The sequence below is a fragment of the Drosophila arizonae genome, chromosome 4 (genome assembly GCF_054131065.1).
Source record: "Drosophila arizonae isolate 15081-1271.41 chromosome 4, UAZ_ARI_1.0, whole genome shotgun sequence".
NCBI lineage: Eukaryota > Metazoa > Arthropoda > Insecta > Diptera > Drosophilidae > Drosophila > Drosophila arizonae.
In genome coordinates this window covers 9,439,315-9,453,519 of record NC_142924.1, presented here as the reverse complement: position 1 = coordinate 9,453,519, position 14,205 = coordinate 9,439,315, and positions in this window count along the sequence as shown.

Below are 14,205 nucleotides of genomic sequence, written 5' to 3'. Positions count from 1 at the left end.
CGCATTCGCAGACCTAAACAGAACTCAAAGCCGAAGTGAATGACAGTAATATGCTAGTGGGCACAGTTTGTTATAGTAATTGTTAATTTTATAGTGTGTGTGTGTGTGTGTGTGTGTGTGTGTACAGAGGATATAGCAAGAAAACTGAACTGATTTTCCTCTTGATTTTTGCTTGCCAGCTAAGGGCTTGCTGCGCTCTCTCTCTCTCTCTCTCTCTCTCTCTCTCTCTCTCTCTCTCGCTTGGACTCGAGCGGCGTTTCTTGTTCTTTAGAGAGCCGATTTGGTGTAAAGTTTTTATACCCTGTACTTTCAAGACATTGACATGACAACTCTGCCTGTCGCCCTGATTGACTTTTGTTTGCTTAGCCATCAAGAGAAAACAGGAAAAATCGTTGAGGAGGACTCTAGTTTACTCTGCTTTATTACATTATGAACTAAAATAGAACCAAACTTCACATACTACAAATTAGACTTACATATACACATACATATTCACCTATACAAAACATATTAGTACAACACGAATATATCACTTTAACACATTTTTAATGTGCATCGTGCATATAAATGATCGCAACCATAATGCGATCTGATAGAGTTTTCATATCTTTTCCATGAAACGAAAGTGCATTTGTAAATGGATCTATTGTTTCGGTCTTTGTGCCGCCGACGAGTCCATAAGAGTAATACTATAAACCGATTAGCTGACTCCAGTGGAGCGCGTCTGGGTTGCCCAAAACTATTTAAGAATGAATAATTTGTATAAAAGAAAGTTGTGTTGATGTCTCTCTCTGCCTGTGTGTGTGTGTGTGTCTGCCCGCCCCGCCATAATTAAATCATTGGACTGAAAATACCTGGGCAGATATTGCGATCGACTTAAGCTGACAAACGTTATCCGTTCCAATTTCAAATGACGACAGAGTTTTAACGGCGCTGACAATGCCCGCCCCACGATCGTCACATTTAGGCCTTTGTTAACCCACCCAGCTACAAAGAGGGACAAGAATCAACAAAGTGCTCGGCGCATCAAATAATAATTTACTTCATAAAAACAGACGTCAGCTTAATATTCGAGAGTTCTCTTCTCTTTTTTTCATATACAGTCACAGTCTCAGTCTCTTCTTCTTCTTCTTCGTCTTGGGTGCTACTGGTTTTTTCTTCGCCTTATACAAGACACCAGATTACGCTGCTTGTGTGGGATTGACAAAAAAAACGAATACAAAAAAAAAAAAACACCTTTTGTTGCTATAAGACGTCGGCTTCCAGTTAAGCTGGAACCTTCAATTGGGATACCTCAGCAGTAGCCTTTATAACTTTGTCACAATATTTCTATGGCCTTTCTCTGTCTGCGCATACATTTGAATAAGTTGCCAACTACAACAAATTGCTTAGCCATGTGCAAAAGTCGTTTGTCTCGCATCAATTCATCAAATTTGCGCTAGAACTCAAAGAGAAATACATACATATATACAGTCGTAAATTGGGCAGAGAAGTTTAATAATAAATATAATATTAAGCAATACTAAAAAAAAGGAAGACTTGAAATGAATAGGACTATTATTTTATATTAAAAACTTCGATCTTATATGCTGCAAGTCTATCCCTCAACTGAGCCTTTCTATGCCATTCTCATACAATAAAGTAGGCCCTCTAAGCCTTCATGCCCAACCTACAAAAATGATATGGTCTGTTTGTATAGCAAATTGCGACTGTCACACATAACTCACTTTATTAATCATATATCTAGTACTTCTCGAACATAAACAATATATGTAGAAATCACTTGAACTTCATTTAAATTTCAGCTGCAATCCCTGAAATTCTTATGATAATTTCAAGCACTGCATTTGTGTTGGCAACAAGTGTTAATTAAATATACAGGTGGACTGAACTTTATAAACAAATATGACGATAATGACATGTTATTAAAGGCCGACGAGGCAGGAATGCCAGACAATGCTGGGATCGTAACACAAGTGATTTCTCAGTTCAGCTCAGAAGAGTATGTTGCGCAAAATAAAAATGCAAAAATCCAACTTCCGTATTTAGCCAAGTGGAACGACGACCCGAAAAGGTTTTGTCTTGCAGTCAAAGTTTTATTAAGTGTCCGAGAGTCAAGCGAGAAGTAAGCCGAGGAGGTCTCTAGCGAAGAGTTGCTACGAAATGTGAATAAATCTAACTAACAATCAATCTCTATGGAGTTGAGGTTATATAAGAAATCTTCTGAACAGAGACATGAAATGGAGCTCATTAAAGGAATTAAGCGGAGCGCATTCAGTCTTTAACTGAACATCATGAACAGTTTTATGATCAAGCAAATACCCGAATATAAATATATAAAGACATAAATAATACACCCTCTCTCTCTCTCTCTCACTGTCACACTCCATCTCTCCATCTTTTGACAAGATCGTGTTGATGCATCCTTTCAACACAATTACACCTCTCACATACTTTACATATTACACACATATTTTGACACGTGGAGGAGGCGGAACTGGCAGTCGGTGGGCCTTTGATTCAAATTGTGTTTATGCAGCAAATTAAAAGATCAAAAGACACTCAACAGCATCAGCAGCTACTTAGGCAGACTAAAATAAGAATATTTAATTCGCATAAGGAGACGCCGCGCGGATTCCCATGAATATTACGATGATTATTGCATCCGTATTGCGGTGACAAATGTGACAGAGGAGAGCGAAGATGATTGAGATAGCGGAAAGTGTGAACTATGCGATGAGAGAATCTCAAGTATTTTAAAAGAAGCTCCGAAATGTTAAATAGGGAATTGATATTTAGAGAAGCTTGATATATGAGAGAGAGGAGCAGAGGAACTTAGAGACGACTTTAACAGTAAACAGTAAACCACATCAGATAAATGGAGTGATTCCCACTCATCTACCATTTCCATGTCCAGTCGTATTCCAGATCTAGAGAGGGGTATACAAATATAGAAGTAGCATTTGGGTGCCTTACTATTCATTCACTTCCACATAAGCATACAGAGAGTGCTACTACGAACCGTATATCCGGTCCAAATATAGCTGTAGCGGTTGCTGTAACCATATGTAAGAGTCTAAGCTGGCCAAGATGGTTCTGGCTAAATCGTGGTTTTGGTAAGTCGAGTGCATCAGATCGTCTTTAACAACTTGAACATGTGAATCAATAAGGCACTCACATGTGGGTGAGGCGTTGCTACTACACCTACACACACACACACACACATACACACACAGATGGAGGGACTGCATTGCACCTCACAGCGAATGTGTGTGCAACACGCTGTGGCAGAGCTTGCAACGGCAAGCGCGATCTCTGTGGCAGATAAGACACTTGGGATGTTTCTTATTGCATGTCGTGATTGTGTCAGTTTGTGTGTTCCCACTGGCAGCACTTGAAAACGAGCAACAACAACGAAACGCAGAAGAAAAACAACAACAATAACAACAACAACAACAACAACAGAATCAACAGAAACAACAGAAACAGCAGAAACAGAAACAAAATTAAGCAGCAACCAATCATTGTTAAATATATAATGCTCGCCCGTTTGTTGAAATTGAAAAGTTTTAAATTATCGAGGCGCAGCATCAAAATCAAATCATTCCAATTAAATGTGAATGCAAACGCCTTTTCTTGATGGGCTGCCTGGCCCGTGATATTTATATTTATTTATTTCTTTCGTTTTTCCTCTTCTTATATATATTTATACACACAATATATATGCATACCCTATATCAAGTCAGCCATATGTGTTGCACTTCGTGTATCGCGCTTTAAATGTGCAATTTATTTGATTATGCAACAAGCAGATGGACTTTATACGCAAATCGCTCAATTGCTTTGTTTTTAGGTGTTGCTTTTACACTTCCTTCAAATTGAGGAGAGAATATGAAAAGAGGGGGAGGTGGAGAAGAGAGAGAGAGAGGGCTGCCACAGAGAGGTAGCGAGATATAGTTTGAGAGAGAAGGTTAAAAGAAATACGAATGAGATGGATTGAGAAGAGATAGTAATAGTAAAAGAGGTTAAATAATTGAGTTAGAAAGAGAGAGTGAGAGATAGAGAGAGAAAGAGAAATAGAGAGGGGGAGAGCAAAGGCATAGGAAATTATGATGTAAAGGTAATATGCATATCATGTATCTAATATATCTATACAACCCAATCGAACATTCAACCACAACTCCTTTCTCCACAATTCCCATAAAGGAAACTAATCCCCACATGCTGGCTTTTGGCAATCTAGCATACTTAACCGTAATAAATTTCTGCAATTACCTCGTAAGACAAAACATTTTCAACACGTTCCTCTTAACATATTTCGAGTTACTCAATGGATATAATGATTAAGGCGTTGTCCGGCAATCAGGAAAACTGTTGGGCAAACAGGCGAACAGCTCAAACAGCGCAAACAGCGCAAATATAGATTTCACGCAAACGTGTAGTATAATGAGTTGTACATGCCGCTATATGTTGATTCCACCTAGGGATTCGTTGTATTCGGTTTTGTTGACAGTGATCGCGCCACATGAGATGACGATATGTGTAGACTGAGAGTCGGCATCGTTAAGTGGCTGTTTACCCATATCATCGCGTTGTCTGTCAGAAGAATACTATGCAGAGAGCGAGAGAGGTGTGCGTCAGATGCTTAATTTAAATTACTCACGGGCCACGAGGAGGGCGGGAGATGGGGGAGCCGAGGGCGTGGCTGGGGCTGAGTAGAAGCCATGCCTGCGAGCTGAGGCCGCAGCAACAGCAACAGCAGCAGCAGCAGCCGCTCAGCATGAGTAGCTGCGATTTGACACCTCGACTGACAGCTGAAATTGTGGAAAATTATTGAGCGCATTGGAACCCAAGAGGGCGCCCATTAGATGCCAGCATTTTTACCTACAGAAAGAAAGGCAAGACTTCGAGTCGAAGCCAAACGAAACGAAATGGGACGTCTTCATTTTCAAGCGTATTTGGAAGTTGTGCACAAGGGGAATCGCGGCCAGACCTCTAATTTATTCCACATCAAATTGCTGTATAATTAAAATGTTGATACAAAACTGCACTTGGTGCAGTTTTTACGACTTCACAAACAAATAATCATATATTTTGTAACCGAATCTGGCCATCATTTCCAATGCGAGCTAATTGCCTTCTATTGAAATTCTCTGCGAGACAATAATGGAATTTATGTGTATTCTATAGCCTAGTCTAAACATGTATCATTGTCATTTGTTTGGGCAAGGTTTTAATGATAATGAAAGAGAATATATATACGTCTAAAGAGGCACAAGTTTTTATGGTATATTAGAGTACTAAGCTTAGATCTTTAGTGTCTGTGAGAACTATAAATGTCTCTGAATTCTATACTGCATCTTTATACTAGATAAAGCAAGATTAGTAGAGATCTACAGCAAGCATAAACCATAGTCAGAGACCTAACATAGATCATATCAGCCCATAGAGAACTCCAACATACTTCAAAATTAAAAGTTCTTAAAAAGTATATAAAAACTTATGACCCAAACTCCAAAAACTTGATCAAGTTGTATGTCTGCTGGACCAACTTCAGACTGCTTCTAATATATTTTCAAAGAGAATTCCCTGGCACGGGGTATTTGGGGGCCTTGCAGAGCTCCATTTATGGCCAGGCAGTACAATATGTTAACAATGATGAATTCAGAACCATGTCTTTTGTCGCCAAAAACATTTACCGCAACGAAATGAACATAAAACTGTCATATTTTCTGATGACTTTATATTTATGAAGGCCAAAAATGTTGATCGTAAAGAAAGGAAAAAAAAACTGAAGAAGAAGCAGCAGAAGGAAGGAAAGCAACAACAACAACAACAACGAAAGGAAACCAAGTTGTTTTTGTGTGTGTTTCGGAATTATTTTATTATGAATTCATATTCAATGGAGCCTGAGTCCTTTGGCTGAGCAACGGCATCGACATCGCCATCGACATCGACATCGACTTCAACATCGTCATCGACTGTCAGAACACACAGGCGGTACGTGCTTTACATTTTAAACGGATGGCCAGTCGTCTTCACTAATTGATCGCTTCCGACCGTGGAACCCTTCGAGACGATTGTCAAACTGGACCAAATCAAATGAAATGTAATGATGTCCCCTTGTCTGACAGCCCAAACTAGATTATTGCCAGAGTGAAATTGTTATTCGACATTTGTCAACGATTATTGCGATAATATACATGTGCAACAGATTTTTTACTCTTGTCCTGAATTTGCTTTATTAACTGTATAAAACGCAACCAAAAGGGGAGAGAGACAGAGACAGAGATTTTAGAAAAGTTTCAAAGGGGAAAAAAATACATTTAACATGTTTTCTGAAGATAGTGAGAAAGAGAGAGCTTTTTGAGAACTTAAGGTATATCCATTTTTTATTATTTAAATTACTTAGAATATCTTAAATGCTTTTCCTACTCCTATTCTTCAGATGGAATCAACATTAATCTAATTAAAATACTTGCTGACTATAGAGCTACGAAACCTTCATATTATCTTAGCCCACCTTACCCCATCTAACCCCACCTCACCGTCAATATCTTGCCTAGTTCAACACTCGATTCATTTAGCACTCATATTCATATCATATGGCTTACATTGTATGGGACAGGGAATAAATCGCCAGCAATACATATTTTGCTGACTGGATATTATAGCTGGGTGTATCCAAAATTTGCTGCGGCAGCTACTAAGACTACTACTGCTATGAGTGGCTGGCTCAAGCACCACGTGTCTGTTTACACTTCAGTCTGGTCAGATCCGATTTCCTGTTGTATGCCAATGTCGCCGCAATCCGAGCCGCATTCAGTTGACTACTGACGGATTGTTCACTGTTGTTTAACACCGAATTCCGGAACATATTCCTGGAAATTGTTTTTCCCAAGCTTTTATTGTCAGCGGGCCGCTTGACACTCGAGTTATAAAAGTCGCGCAACTGATTGTATTTGATATATTTTTGTAATATTCTACACGTTGAAGATATGTGTATATGTATAGCTGCCTTATTCGGGCTTGTGTGAATATCACATATATATGATAAATTAGATGTTGAGAATGGTAAATTCTCACGCATAAATATGTTAGTGTTAGGATTTCGAATACTTAATCCTCACCTTTAGCATTTTCTGTTAATCGGTCAGTCAGTCAATCAGACTTAACTCAATTATATATACGTATATTTAATTTTAATCGAGTTACATACCTGAATGCCTAAGAGCTCCTCCATCCAGCAGTTCCTCACTCAGTCAATCAGTCGCTCAAATTAAGCTCATTTCTGGATTATTTTTCAATTTAATGCCATTTCAACTCTTCCCCTTCCTCATACATAGTACTCTTCATATGTTTCATAGATGTTATTATCCACACATAAAACACTTAAAATCTACCAATTTTTTTTCTCGTTTTCCTTTTTTTGGCACGTGTTATAATAAATAACATTTTCTAACTTTTGTGTTTTCATATTTTTTTTTGTAAAAATTTAATGCTGTAATACATTGAATTCTATAGCGAAACTTACCCTGCTTTACGCCCACATATTGTACGGCGGGGTGAAGGGCGATGTCTATTCATGATGCGAAACTATATAAAACGGATTTATACACAATTTTACACACACACAAACACCCACACATAGACACATAGGTGTCCGTGTACAGATGTGTAAAGGATTGTCAGGACGATTGTCGTTGCGCTGCTGGGGAAATGTTTCAAATGAAACAATCTGCGACAAATGTGTAAAGTGTTCTGGCAACCGCCGCACAGCCACCATCAATAAAATCATAACACGCCTCTCACACCACCCGCCCAACCCCCAGCCCCACTCTCTGAGTTTTGAAAAGTGTTTCAAATATTGTTGTGGAGCAGCAGTTTTGAATGAAGCTGGCAGGCATGGAAAGTTTGGCGTAAAAAGCCTTTTGAAAATAAATCGCTTCAAATCTGAAATGATTATTGACGCTTTTTATGTTTTAATAATGTGTCGGAAATTTATAGAATATTAAGGGTTAAATGCGCCACCCACGTCACAAACACTCGTCGTTTAATACAATAAAACTTTCGAATTCGTTTTAAAATGTCGCCGGCTGTGCCAAAATTTATAGCATTTTTCTTTATGTAACAGCCGTTCATTGCCCAAGAAATAGAAATGGAAATAGCATTAGAAATTGAAATAGAAAGTGTACTTATGCATAAATATCTCATACCGAGGGTGAGGCTTTTTTCTCTTGCCAGCTGAGAATTAGAACTTGACTTGCTAATACTCTGTATGCGATAGTATTGGGGAGGGGTATTTGACATAACTTGAACTTTTATGGCATGAAAAAGGGGCTTTAATTACAAATGAAAAATTATAGATTTATATGGCTCGAATTGCCTGGAGGTTTGACGTAGCTGACAAATATACAATTAAGTTCAGACTTATATTAGGTATTATTTCTAGTCTTAAAAATATAGAGACAATAGTCATTATCCCTGTTTGTTGTAGACCTTTAAAAAGCTAACTGCATTTGTCTGTACTTTTCACGGCGTGCAAATAAAAATACAAAAAATACAAAAAATACCGAAAAATACCAAAAAATACTAAAATACCAAAACTGACACCCAGAAAGCTAAGCTTAAACTAGTATGATCAAAAGACACAAAAGTAAATCTAATTTTCAGAGCCCTTTTATTAAGATAAATTTCCAATATCCCCAGTCATTAATGCAATTCAAAAATACCAAAAAATACCAAAAATACCAATGCTATCAGCTACCATTAGCGTAGCTAAACTAATATGATTAAAAGACACTAAACTAAATCGCATTTTCAGAGCATTTGTATTAAGATGTATTTCCTTGAACCTTTACAGCTTTAAGCTAATTTAGGTCCAGCCAGTAATGACATCCTAAAATAAAAAAATACCAAAAAATACCAAAAATACCAAAAAATACCAAAACTGATGCCATGAAATCTAAGCTTAAACTAATATGATAAAAGACAAAAGTAAATATAATTTTCCGAGTGTTTGTATTAAGATGAATTTCTAATATCTATAGCCATTAAATTCAAAAATAGCAAAAATAAAATAAATACCAAAAAGTACCAAAAAATACTAAAATACCGAAACTGACACCCAGAAAGCTAAGCTTAAACTAGTATGATCAAAAGACACAAAAGTAAATCTAATTTTTAGAGCCTTTTTATTAAGATAAATTTCCAATATCCCCAGCCATTAATGATATTCAAAAATACCAAAAAATACTAAGAAATACTGAAAAAATACCAAAAAAATACCAATGCTATCAGCTACCATTAGCGTAGCTAAACTGTATGATCAAAAGACACTAAACTAAATCGCATTTTCAGAGCATTTGTAGTAAGATGTATTTCCTTGAACCTTTACAGCTTTAAGCTATTTTAGGTCCAGCCAATAATGACATCCTAAAACACACAAAATACCAAAACTGATGCCCTGAAATCTAAGCATAAAATAATTTTATCATATTAGTGGTAAAAGACAAAAGTAAATATAATTTTTAGAGGGTTTGTATTAAGATGAATGTCTAATATCCATCCATTAATTCAAAAATAACAGAAATAACAAAAATACCAAAAATACCAAAAATACCAAAAAATACCAAAAAATCTAAAAAAAATACCAAAACATACTAATACTGATACCCTAAAATCTAAGCTAAACTAGTATGATCAAAAGACCCTAAACTAAATCTCATTTTCAGAGCAATTATATTAAGATGAATCTCCTAAGTTATTTTATGCCCAGCCATTAACGAAATTATAAAATACCAAAAATACCAAAAAATACCAAAAAAATACTGAAAATGATCAAAAGACAACAAAATATGAATTTACTTTATTCAAAGTTAGTCATTCATTTTCCTATAAATAAGTAAGTAAAATTTCCAAACATGTAAAATATAAAATTTAAAATCTTCATTCATAAGTAAATTCAAAGCCAAACGAGTTTTCCCAACAGCTAGACAAGACCTCGCGTACATTATGATATGTGACATATTAGCCAAAGGAAATAAACACATTTATCATTTCTAACCGGGAATCAAGATGGACCACCCGTTGCCATTAAGCAGTCAGAGAGTGAGAGTCAAAGTGAGAGTATGAGGACATCCTGTGTAGTCTGCAGTTTGGCTGCTACCGCTGTGGTCCCGGTCCCCGGTCTCCGGTGCCTGGTGCCTGGTGCCGTTCTCGTTCCCGAACACAAACTCTTGTTTTCCTGTCGCAATTGCCACAATATCCTTTATGTCCATCGATATGGCAGACGCGCTTATTGTATTTCGGGCCGTTGTTGTAGTATAAATCCCATATACTGTCAGAGACCGCCAACTGTATTAAAACGAATACAAGAATAATACCCAAGTCATTTATCACTTGGCATATTGTCCAGCTCGATGATTGGCTTTCTCGTTCGCTCTCTCCCTCTCTTTCTCTCACTCTCTCTTTGTGAACCCATTTCCCGCTTCAGTGGCAACATCTCCTTATTCTAGCTGGGCAGTCCACATGCGTTTCGCACTATAATAATAAATAAATATCGAGCCATGCCCGGCCCGAGCACGAGCAGTGGTCCTCGATTGAATAGGATGACCTTTTTGGCTGTCATTTAATTTCGAGCATTGTCTATGCGCTTTGGGAACGGAAACCCCTAATCTAGCCATGATGTTATTTGAAGTGCTATCATACCATCCGATGAGCTATTGAGGCATTGAGGGTTGGTAATGGAATTCCCATTGCCATTGCCATTGCCATTGGAATTGGAATTGAGCGTTGGCGAATTATTGTTTGAGGTGTTTCCTTTCATTCTTTCTTGTTTTTCTTGCCTGCCCGCCTGACTGCCTGCCTGGCTGACTATTTGTATGAAAGAAGTCAAAATATTTACGGTCAGCATTTATCTTCATTTAAGATTCGCCTGCCCGGAAAAACTACAAGCTAAGCATGTCTCAGGGAATTCTACAAATGACAAGTAATTATATATATTTAATTTATTTCTATTTAGAATTGATTTGAATTAATTATTCATTCAGCATATCATAAGCTCTATACATATTAACTTTCAGAAGGGAAACTACATTTATCATATGTATTACTAGAACTTTCCAAGAGAGAGAGAGAGAAAGTATAGCCATATACCTTTACATACATATATACAATTCCTGTAAAACCTTATCTCAATTTCACACACTTTAATATTTAAGCTTTTCGTCAACAATTTTGTGTCTGTGATCCCACGGTTTTCGAGTCTCACTAGATTATATTGTATGTTATTCGATGTTGCAAACAAATCCGTAAAACCAACCCCGCAAACATTGATTTACCACAAAAGCGAATTTTGCTGTTAACGTCGACGACAATAATGATGTTGCTAATATTTTGCTGTACTTAAAAGGGATTTCGTGACGGTTTGACTTGCTGTGGGATAATCAAAATTATAATATGACTGATTACTGCAGCCCGAGCACAGAAGAGCTCCGCACACGCACATGCACACGCATCCAATGTGAGAAGGACTCGTGTTAATGCAAAAACACATACATACATCATGTATTGGATATTTTAAGGGGTTGCTTTTCTTATCGATGTCAAAAAAATGTTTGCTACGCGCCACTCAATTGGAGGTACAGTGGTGCAAAATATCCATAAAGCTAACATAAATTGATTGATAATCGGCAAATTGTATCGATTGCATTAGAAGTATAGCTTACTCCACGAGAAGACTGTCATCTATTTATCACCTGTGCGAAAAAGCAAGGTAGCATATAGTTGGGCATTTTTTCTTATATCAAAAGCTTCCTCAGCTTTCTACTTGATGTGAAATAGGAAAATAGCAAAAGTTGTAGTCTCTAATCCCTTATGGAGCACTTATTAACTTATCGCCTTTCTATGCGATTCACATAAGCTCAAGCATACTTAATTTAATAGAGTCAAATACTTCCTTTACGAATAACTATCAAACTAGCATAAACATGTTGCCTAATTTTGCATAGTAATTAATTTAAATAATTTAGTTTCATCAACAAAAAACATGTTGATGCATGTAGTCCAACTATATCCATAACATACTATACAAATAATTCCTGTATTAGATATGCATCTATTAGAGCCATAATGAGCTAAACATAATAGTAGAGACTTGTTGAGGCACTCTATTGTATAAATATATATGTATGTCTCTATGATGGGTCAGTTGGCTGCACTTTGTTGTTATAGGAAAACACGTGTTGAGGCAACCGCAAAAGCAAACAGCCCAATACGCCCAACACATGTCTGGGCAGGCTGCAGGGTGTGCAGCTGACTCCTGGCTACAGGCTACTAGCTGCAGGCTGCGTGGGAGTGGTTGGTTGAGAACAGGCATATCGTAAAATTGCATTCGAGGCTGCTGCGTGCTGGCGGGAGCCTGCAGGCTCATTAAAACAGCGAAGGCGTATACGTGGATCTGCCCAACGTAAAATTTCCATATTGAAATTGAATTTTCGCAATGCGTGTTGCGGTTTTGCTAGGGGCAAAGCCCATCGACAGCAGCTGGAGCTGGAGCTGGAGCAGGAGCAGCTGCAAGGATGCGCCAGCTTTAAAGCATATCACTTATGTAAAATTCGAGTCGCTGATGGTACTGTTATTTTCCACAAATAAAGTAATAGATAACATCGCGCGGACTGATGGCTGCACTTACATACATACATATATATTATATACGTATGTATATACACAGCTTCGCTGTGTTAAAAGCTCGGGATAATTTAATTAAAATTGTAAAATATTTGGCGGATTTTGCATAAGCCTGCGAAATCCCATTAATTCAGAAAGCAACCCATTGTTGACCGCAACACAATCAAAATATGCAAATTTATCGCATTAACTCGTGAAACTTCGAATGCCCGGGCCAAAGAAAAGCCCCAATCCAGCTGGTAAACAAATACCAGGAGCTATTTAATTGGTAGAAACGACCAGCAGCTACTACCATAAAAGTTAGCCACAGGGAGTGTGCTCTGCCGGGTGGTTCAAGATCATCATCATCATCATCGTCGTCGACGTCGTCATCGTCATCCTCATAGACCCTCGCACAAAGTAACTCGCCTTTCCCAGACACTTCTATTGACCCATTAAACACCCCAATTGAACAGCTTCTGACAGCTCCGAAAGCCAGCTCTGCTCAGCACGACGTTCTCTATGTTATTTATGGTTCACACCATGGCACAACTGTTTTTTTTTTTTTTTTTTACTTTTACATTATCTTAAGCTAAATAAGATAGCTGAAAATTGTATTTAATTGGTGTCTTAAGAAAAACGCATTATCCTGCGAGATAGGAGTGAGACGAAGTAGAGTTACTTTTGAGCAGAAATATACATAATACTCGTTCATCAGCTATGCATTCAAAGTGAATAATAGGAATATGAAGAAGTAAAAAGTAATATGTGTCCAACAAATTAATTATATTCAATATGAGCTATATTATATGATTGCAAATACTATATATAACAAAGTTTCTATGAGCACCTTCGAATTTTATAATTGAATTATTCCTTGATATTTGTATTGTTCATTGATTTTATTCAAAATTCCAAATATTCATTGACTCCACTTATTATTAAAATTCATTGGTATCATCCTTTGGTATCATGTATTTTATTAATGATATAAATCATTGCTATTAGTTATTTGTATTGCTTATGGTTTATGGTTTCATTTATTATTAATTAATATAATTATTTTATATTATGATTTTACACAGAAAGTTGATATAAAAGTTCAACCATCTAGGGTCTCACATTCATAGTCAATCGTCCCTATTTGCGCATACATCAATAATTATGTAGCCTAGTGTAATTCCTATACAACCATTAATATATATTTATTTATGTACAATATATAAGAAGAAAAAAATCAACTGGCTTTTCCAATACTAATGTACTCGTAATATGATATCGACGATTTCTCATAAACCTGTTCAACTTCTTTAGCGACTATTGAATCTCTCGGCGACAAACTAGTTTCGTTGGACACATTAAAAATGTTTGCATTATTAAATGGTTAACAAACATGTGTTAGCATTTGTTCAAGTTAATGTTTAGGCATTCAATTATATTATAATGGGATGTAAATGTAATGGGAAAACATCATTAATTTCGCATAGAGTAAATCCTTTACTTTTTTCTCCCCTCTCTCTTTCTGTGTCTCATTCT